Source organism: Mandrillus leucophaeus, unplaced genomic scaffold, assembly GCF_000951045.1.
Source record: "Mandrillus leucophaeus isolate KB7577 unplaced genomic scaffold, Mleu.le_1.0 Scaffold291, whole genome shotgun sequence".
In the NCBI taxonomy this organism is placed as follows: Eukaryota; Metazoa; Chordata; class Mammalia; order Primates; family Cercopithecidae; genus Mandrillus; species Mandrillus leucophaeus.
Window position 1 is genome coordinate 537880 of NW_012103043.1, and position 9390 is coordinate 547269.

The 9390-nt window shown below is 46.6% G+C and overlaps 1 protein-coding gene across 1 annotated transcript in view; it reads right to left on the minus strand.

Moving 5' to 3' along the window:
- LOC105543856 (protein HIRA) overlaps positions 1–8157 on the minus strand; it is a 125774-nt gene extending 117617 nt beyond the window's left edge. Inside the window, exon 1 of the mRNA XM_011986006.1 lies at positions 7984–8157. The gene's annotated coding sequence lies outside the window, so the exon portion shown is untranslated. The remainder of the gene's footprint in view (positions 1–7983) is intronic.
- Positions 8158–9390: the final 1233 nt, after the last annotated feature.

A 9390-nucleotide genomic window follows, 5' to 3' on the forward strand; every position in this document is an offset into this window, starting at 1 on the left:
CTTATCTTTATCAGGGAACAGGTTACAAAGTACATTAATTTGTCAAAATTCAACACATTATACATTTAAGGTCTGGACATTTTATTATGTAAATTATACCTGAAAAGAATGTGTTTTTTTAAAATATATATATATAAATACATATAAAATGTTATATACATTACATATAATATATATAAAACACACATATAAATATAAACACATATATACATGTAATGTATTACATACACATACACACACACACAGTCTCCCCCACCAGCTCCAACCATTTCTCTCCATCACAGCCATCACCATCCTGATCCAGACCATCTCTTGCTTGGATTACTACCAGTAGTTGGTGTTATAACTGGTCTCCTGGCTCCTCTCTCCCCCGGTCCCCCACAACGAATCTAGTCTCCATGTAGCAGTCAGAAAGATCTCTAAAACCCACGTCAGATCACAGTCATCCTCTCCTCCCCTTGCAGGGAGAATCAAGGCCTTCTAGTAGCCTACTAGGCTCTCCCAGTCAGTCTGGTATTCTCTCTCTGGCCTCCTTTCTCACAGCTGTTGCCTTGCTCCAACCACAATGACATCCATGCTACTGCTCAAACCCTCCAGGTAAGTTCCAGCTTTTCTTTCTGCCTGGAATGGTCTCCCCTCAGATGGCACCTCCCTCATCTCCATCAGGCCTGCAGTGAATGCTGTGGTATCATGCCCAGGTCCCTACCCTCCAGGGACTAAAGCACATTCCCACAGCTATCTGTGGAGTGTTGGCAGCCCCAACAGCTCCCTGCATAGTCTTTCTCCAGGTCAGACCTGCCCTCAGTGGAAGAACTCCTTTGGCAAGGTCAGGTATCCTTCCCAAAACAGCCTATATCCAGGCTGTGGACACAGGAGTAAAGGGCCTGGGTCCCCCACCCCAATCCAGGACAACACTAAAGGGCTTCCCCAGCGCCAGAACTCCCAGCAGGGCTGGCTGTGGCTTTCTCTGTGCTTACATCACAGCTTGCCTTCTCCCTCTGTCTGGTCCTGCTTCCCTCCCTCCTTCATTGGTGTGGATTCCAAGAGCCCTCCCCAATAATCCTGCATGCAAAAATCTCCAGCTCAGAATTTGACTCGTGCAACAAGGTCCTTGCTCAAATGCTACCTTTTCACTCAGGCTTTGCCAAAGCATCCCATTTAAACCTGTCTATCCCTGGCCTCTGCCTCATCATTCCTCATCTCTAAGTCTGCTGTTTCTCCAATTCACAGGATCTTGTTTGTGATTCCGCTGTGTCTTACCAGGAAGCTCCCCTCCCACATCTCTTTTCCACTTACACAGGAAACCCCCAGCAGATCCCATCTCAGTCTCACTGGCCAGGATGCATAACAGGCTGCTCCTCAAGAGCCTGGCATGTTGCTTGGTTCACTGCTGTTTTAAGAGCTGAAAACACACACACACGCGCGCACACACACACACACGCACACACACACACGCACACATGCACATACATTTTCAGTTTTTAAAACAGTAGTGAATTTATCAAGTGTCTTTTCTATGTGAGACCTTCTGTTAGAGAATGAAGCAGACCTGGAGTTTGCTCCAATGTAGGTCTATCCCTGGACCTGTGCCTTCTGTCTGGTCGTCACCACAACGGTTTTTGCCAGGGTAGCCTCCCAGGGAATTGGCCTACCCTAGGTTTTTTAATGCATCGAGGCAGATAATGCTTTGAGGAGCAACAAATGTTAATCTAAATGGGTTTTCTTTTTGCCAGGAGTGTTTTAAAACCATTTGCTATCTGTTTCATCCACTTCCTTTCCTAAAATGGAAAGCTCCAGAAGACAGAATCACGTAAATGAACTCCTTGGGTAAGGCTTGGGCAGAGTGTTTCCCCTCATCATTGGAATTGCCAGCAGATTCCACCAGAAAGAGCCAGCCAGGATGAACAAGAAGTTTATGTGCAGTACATCAACTCTACCAGCCAAGGACAACAGACACTGTTAGCTGCCCATCCATTAGTCACTTTCCATCACCAACTTCCAGCACTCAGCACTCCTTCAACATTTACTGAGTGACTACTATGGTGTGTACCAAGTACCATTCCTGGCCCTGGGAAAAGGGCATGAGCAAAGACAAAGTCTGTTTTCCAGGAGCGTATGTTCCCCTGGGGAGGTATCTAATACAACTCCATTTTTATTCAGATATCCACTGTGTCCCTTATGTAAGCCAGTAGGCAACGATGACTGATGCAAGAGAGGGCACATGACCTAGTTGGACCAATCAGGCCAATGGGGAAGACCCAAAGTCCAAGGCTGGGGCACAGACCTCTCCCTTGGGCTTCTCACTGAAAACATTCTCGATACCCCACAACCAGAGAACTCTTGAAAACCAAATGCCAGAGAAGGCTCACCAAGCACACTTCAGGAGAAACCTACCAGGTTAGAAGCCCCAAGGCACTCAGAATGGCTACAGAAGCAGTCAGAGGACAAGCTCCAGGGACCAGACTCCTGGTCCCATGTTGTACCACATGGTTTCTGAAAGCTGTCCTTCTGAGGAGGAAATGGGCTTGAAGTTCTCCAGGACAGAGTGGCCAGTCTCAGCACAGAGGCCAGTGCTTAGCAAATTAGACAGAGTAAGTCTAGGCTTGGGTTGGAGTCTAAGTGTGACTCTCAACACATCTCCATCACTTCTAGAGGAATCTTGGGGGCGGGGGGTCACCTCATCTCACTCAGCCTGTTTCCATCTGCAAACTGTACTGCTGCAAGTCATAGAGAATTTCAAGGGTAATCCTCTATCATATATAACAAGTCCTAAGATAGGTCAGCTTCAGGGTGCATTAATTTAGCAACTTAAAGAGACATGTCCCTCTGTCTTCCTCTCCTGTAATCAGTGTTGGCCCCATCCTCATGGTCAAAAGCTGGCTTTTACACACAGACCTAGTAAAGTCCAGCAGAAGAGACTGGTCTTTCAAGCATCTCCTCTTATCTAATTCCCTAGGAGGTTCCAGCAGACGTCCCCTCCTAGTCTCAAGGGCTGAAATGGCATTACATAGCTGTTCCTCAACAAATCTTTGGCACTTACCCACACACCAGCTTAGGGCTATCAGCAGCTTGGCCTGCAGAAGGCAGACCAAAAAAATTGGGGTTCTGCTAACAAGGAACAAGGCAGGCAATCCTACAATATTTGCAACACTCCTTTTGTGCTGTTTGACAATATGCACACTGTTCACAATCCCACTCACTTCCAGGTGTTGTTGCTGACTCTGGCAGGATGATAAAATGTACTTTGCATAAATTTTTGGTCCCCAGGGCCCACTCCATACCTCTGGTTCATGTGCTAGATACCTCTGCAGTCCCTAGGCAAACACCCCGGATGAACAGAACATGCTGGCAACCTCTGGGGAAAGGGAGGGGTCAAGCCAGACACAGAGTATCCTCTTCCTGGTCACCAGTAGGACCCAAGATCAGCACAGTGGCAGCAGGTCTCCTACTTGGCTTCAGTGGTCAAGGCCAGAACCTCCCCAGAAGTCCCTCCCAGCTGTGTAACTATGATTCTGCTCATGAAATGAAAATAGCTTTTCAACCACTTCTTAGAGTAAAACAAATGTTTAAGAAAATCCCATTTCCTAGCCTTCATCCATACTCTTTCTCCAGCGTATTAAAGAAAAAAATTCAGAGAGTGGCTGGGCGCGGTGGCTCACACCTGTAATACTAGTACTTTGGGAGGCCAAGGCGGGTGGATCACCTGAGGTCAGGAGTTCGAGACCAGCCAGACCAACATGGCAAAAATATGTATTAAAAATACAAAAATACTAAATACCAAATACTAAAAATACAAAAATTAGCCAGGCGTGGTGGCATGTGCCTGTAATCCCAGCTACTCGGGAGGCTGAGATAGGAGAAACACTCGAACCCGGGAGGCGGAAGTTGCAGTGAGCCGAGATCATGCCACTGCACTCCAGCCTGGGTGACAGAGCTAGACTCTGTCTCAAAATAAATAAATAAAATAAATAAATAAGTAAACTCAGAGTGGCCCAAATCTACAGTCACCTGCCTATATGGCCAAGTCCCATTAATTCTACCTTTACCCTGTCTTTAGTGCCTCTCTATTTCTCACCTCCATCACCTGTGACCTTCCTGTCTCCCTGAGCATCTCACCAAGGCTGGAAACTCCTAACTCCTTCAGGGCCTTCCTAAGACACAGGTTGGGTGTTTTATCCAGCTTCCTCAGAAGCCTCAATGCTCTCCTCCCCTAACCCCAAGAAGGAAGTTCAAGCTGCTGGCAAGGCTCTGCCTCCCAGCCCCATTCTCCCTCTTGCCCTGTTTAGCCTCCCTCCTAACATGTTCTATGTCTTTTCCTAAATGCTTTCACCCTCTGGGCCTTTTCTCCTGATGGTCTCATGTGCTGTAGCACCTTCTCTGCCATCACAATTCTAGTCACGTCAAGGTTCAGTCCAAGGACACATCCACAAACCCGACTCTGCTGGAGAAGTGCCCTTCCTCCTTGGGCTATCATGCTTATTCCTCTAGCTCCTGTTTCCCCTGCCCTGCATTCTAGAATACGGTTTGTATGTCAATCTCTCATCTATCTTCCACACAGCTTTCCATTCAGAGAGAGCCTTATTTACCCCTGGACCCCCCAGAACTCTTACCTTCTAGGTTCAATGTTTGTTGCATAAATTAGTGAAAAATCCACAGCAAAATCTCACTCAGTTTTCTTCTGACTCTTCAGATGTACTCTGGTTATTTTCCTAAATCAGCCTACTGTCTTCAGGCATAAGTCAGGAGAGAAATTGCTGAGAGAATCTGCATTTTCTGAGCTATCATATGGAGCAGGTGGGGCAAGAATTATTGACTTCATGAACAGATTAGGAAAAGAGATGGAAAAACTTTTTGTCACATATCTAGTAAGCAGCAGGGCACAGAGACTCCAGAGCAGGATATCTGATTCCAAAAACAGAAGACAAAATTCTTGTCCTCAAGAAACTTACAGTCTAGTCGTAACTGTAAGACAAATACACCAAAAGGCAAATAACTTATTCAGAGCAGGGTTTCTCACCCTTAGCACTACTGATATTTGGGGCTAGACAATTCTCCATGTATGGGCTGTCCTGCATGCTATAGGATGTTTAACAGTAGATTTCTCCTCTACCCACTTGATGCCAGCAACACTTACCCTGCCCAACCCTGTTGTGACAACCACAAATGTCTCTAGACATTGCCTTGCAGAATCACTGATTTACAGCAACTGCCAAGTTTATCTCTCAACCACTGCAATCATACAACCTCACCATTAGGATCCTTTCCCTGACAATTATCAGACATAGGTCTGCAGTGCCCTCCGGCAGCAGGCTGGATCTTACCCACCCACTCCTGACTTTATCATTATACGATTCTGCCTACATTTTCCCTTCAAGCTGAATTATTTAATTTTCATGCTGAGGTCTCAGTAGGACAGCTTCAAATCCTTTTCAGAATGACACAAGGTAGGGGTAAAAATAATCCAGTCGCAGGACAGGAGAAAACACACACCATAAGGTCATGTGATTACTGGGAAATTATCCTATTCTTGAAAATTTCCCAAATCCCTTTTCATAACACTGCCATCACAGTGTGAACCAGACGCCAAAGGTGGACAAGAGTTCTTTCAGTCCTGGCCCTCTTGGTTAGAATGGGCTTCACCAAAGAGCTGAGCATGAGAGCTGTCTGCCCAAGCACGAATTCCAGAAAAAACTCAGGAGCAAAGGCCCAGAGTTGGGAAGTCATGAATCTCAGTGAGATTTTCTAAACATACAAACTCCATATTTCTACAAGCTTTAAAACTAGAAACCTAGTTGTTTTCACTTTCTGACCTTAATCTAACTTAGAAATGAAGCTTATTTCGGTCAATTCTAAAATAAAATATATAGAGAATACTATATCCAAGAACACAAAGTAAAATGTGTATGTATGAACAATACCTGACATACATAACTTCTATATAAATGATAGCTATTATTATATATCTCAATTTAACAATCTTTTATATTTGGTCACAGGATAAAATGGAAGACGTAAGTTTTATTTTACCAAGACCCAGAAGTAGAGTTATAAGTCCAAAAATTTATAGCTAGTAAATGATGCAGTTTTGAACCCAGTCTGATTCTACATTCAAGGCTCATTTCACTGCAATGTGACAACTTCAAGATTAACTTATTGATAACCTTAGACAAGTGCTTCTCAACTGGGGGTGATTTTGGCTACCAATGGACATTGGCAATGACTGGAGATATTTTTGGTTGATACAACTAGGTGGTGGTTGTGAAGTGCTACTGGCACCTGGTGGGTAGAGGCGAAGGATACTAGAAACATTCCATAACATAGATGACAATCACACAATCTTATGGCCCAAAACGTCAACCTGCTGAAGTTGGGAAACCCTCCCTTAGAGGTTTCTTTATTATCAGCCAAGAAAATGAAGACCATAGCACACCTACACTTCAACAAATACTTCTTTCCCTGTCATAGCTGCCCTCTCTACTTTGAATGGATTCCCTGCCACACCAGAGAAAAATGTTGAGCTCTCTGCTACTTCCCCCTTCAGACTCTCGAAAAACAGAAAAACTATGTTCATGCTGGGTGCAGTGGCTCACGCCTGTAGTCCCAGCTACTCAGGATGCTGAGACAGGAAGATCCCTTGAGCCCAGGCATTTGAGTCTGGGCAACAGTGCAAGATCCCACTTCTATTAAAAAAAAAAAAAAGTTATGTTCGTGCTTCACGAGATAGGAGACATGAATACAGAACGAGGAAGCCAGAAAGTGCAATGATGTGCTTTCCAAAAGCAAGCACAATTTTATTGGCCACTACCCACCCCTTAGGCTATTGGCTGAGCAGCCCCTGCTCCCAGCAGCCACCAATACTCCTATAGTCTTTAAAGGCCTGCTCAGCAGTGATTCAGACCAGCATCATTTCTTCCAGGGCAGTGGTAATTTACCTCTGACAGTCCTTCTGAATATTCCATGAAATTTTAAAGGAAAGGAAATTTGACAAAGAACAAGTTTAAAAGAAATTAAATCCCATCCTGCCAGAGTCGTCATATCTTTTTTTTTTTCCTTTGAGATGGAGTCTTGCTCTGCCAGGCTGCAGTGCAGTGGCGCAATCTCGGCTTACTGCAATCTCTACCTCTCGGGTTCAAGCAATTCTTCTGCCTAGCCTCCCGAGTAGCTGGGACTACAGGTGCGCGCCACCACACTCAGCTAATTTTCGTATTTTTAGTAGAGATGGGGTTTCACCATATTGGCCAGGGTGGTCTCAATCTCTTGACCTCTTGATCCACCCACCTCAGCTTCCCAAAGTGCTGGGATTACAGGTGTGAGCCACCATGCCCAACCTCTTTTTATTATTACTTATTATCTCAGATTTCTAAAGCACTTTACAGTTTGGGGAGCGTTTTTGTATCTACGCTCCCAACTGAGTATCACGAGCATACTGTGAAGTGGTTAGAACAGATATTATCATGCTCTGTTCTAGGGCTGTAGAGAGGCCCTCAGCAACAAGGGCCACTGTTGCGCTTGCTCCGCCAGGCTGATGCACTTGGCTGCTGATCTGAATGTAGTCTCTTATTCATTTGTACCTAGTTCATCACTTAAGCATGTTGACTTCCTTATGTTTACATAAATAAAACTATTGGCCTACAAAGGAGCTTATCAAAAAGGAACAAGTTACCTGACAGTAGAGGAGAGGCTGGAGAAGGGCAGGCTATTCACACAAACTGATTTAGGTAAAGCATTTTAACATAAAAATTCCATCAGACCTTTACACAGTAAACTAGTTCATAATAACATTTTTCCTTTCCTAATCACAAGCATCATAATTCATAATTACAACATTTGTCCAGTTCTCCAGGGAAAGATCTGCACAGTACACATCAGGAAACGCTCTTGGAGATCAAGAGGAGAAATGAAACTGAAACTCAAGACTTCTGCTTTCATGCACTGTAAACCTAACTTCATCTTGATAAATTATGAAAACCTCACCTTTCTGACCTGTTTTAGCCAATATTTATCACATACCCATCATGTGGAAGAGGTTGCTCAATGCAGCAGGGCATACAGAAGGGATTGAGGCAGTCCCTACCCTGGGGGCATATGGAAAGTGCCCCCAACACCGTCCATGCAAGGCAAAACACACAGACAGTGATACAGCACATCTACCGGGGTAACTCAGGATGAACCGTTTCAAAAGAAACATGTGACCTCACCTAGTCTCTGAAAAATGGGAAAGACATCACATAAGATGGAAAGGGAGAGAGGTAGCAGGAGAACACAGACATTATCAGTTCAGTTCAGTTGTGGTAGTAGAGCGCATTCTGGGACCAAATTCAAAACGAAAAAGCCACATGTTAAAGTATCTATTCTTCTCGCTCTTAAAGAAAACGGTAGCACCCTCTAGTCGCATTGCAAAGTAGAAATGAGGAACAAGACAGCATCAGGGTGACCTGATCAGGGTGACTCTTGCCTGTCAAGAGTCAGAGACAGGCCAGAATCACGCCCTGGGCTGCAGGAGTCTCCCTGGGTTGATTTCTGTGCTACAGTGCTGTCAGCAGAGTGGGGTGGGGGAGGGGGGTGCGCTTTTTTTCATCTCCCTGGGGAGCAAACACCAACTCTTGCAGCAGTTCTGCCAACAAGGCAGAACTATGACGAAACTGATTACCACTAGCCTCTCTGTATCAGGGTCAAGATACGGGGCGGATGAGTGTTCCCCAAGGGTGTGCTTAGAGGCCACCGCCACAGAGCTAAGGAAGCCCCTCTCCTAGAACACACCTGTGCCCAACTCTAGTTCACCCTGACGTCCCAGCTCAGCATTAATCGTGGATCCTTCGGCGGGGACCCTGGGCCCCCAAGCCCTCCTATTCAGGGACCACAATTCCCCAACTGGGGGCACTGTCACCAGATCCAGAGGGGCAGTAACAGTCCCTCTTGCAGATTTCAGATCTTCACCCTACCATTGAAAGGCCACAAGGGGGATTTCGTCCCGGTTTCACCTTCAGGACTGTCTGAGTACTTCCCGGGCGATGCAGACCAGTGGAAGGCACTGGCCGGCACCAAGGCCCGCTCCTGGGAGCCAGGCCGGGGCCCCTCCAGGGACCACAGGTGGGCAGCGGAGGACTCAGAGCAAGGGCCAGGGGCGAAGATGGCCTTCGCTGCGGTCAACCCGGAGCACGTGCTGGGGCTCACCGGCCTCCCCGCGCTGAGGGCAAAGTCCGCTCCCGCCGGCTTCTTGGCTTGGGCACCGGGTACCGGGCGTCAGGGGCGAGGCAGGCAGGACTTGCGCGCGCCCCGACTCGACACCAGACCCCGCTGCGGTCAACCCGGAGCACGTGCTGGGGCTCACCGGCCTCCCCGCGCTGAGGGCAAAGTCCGCTCCCGCCGGCTTCTTGGCTTGGGCACCGG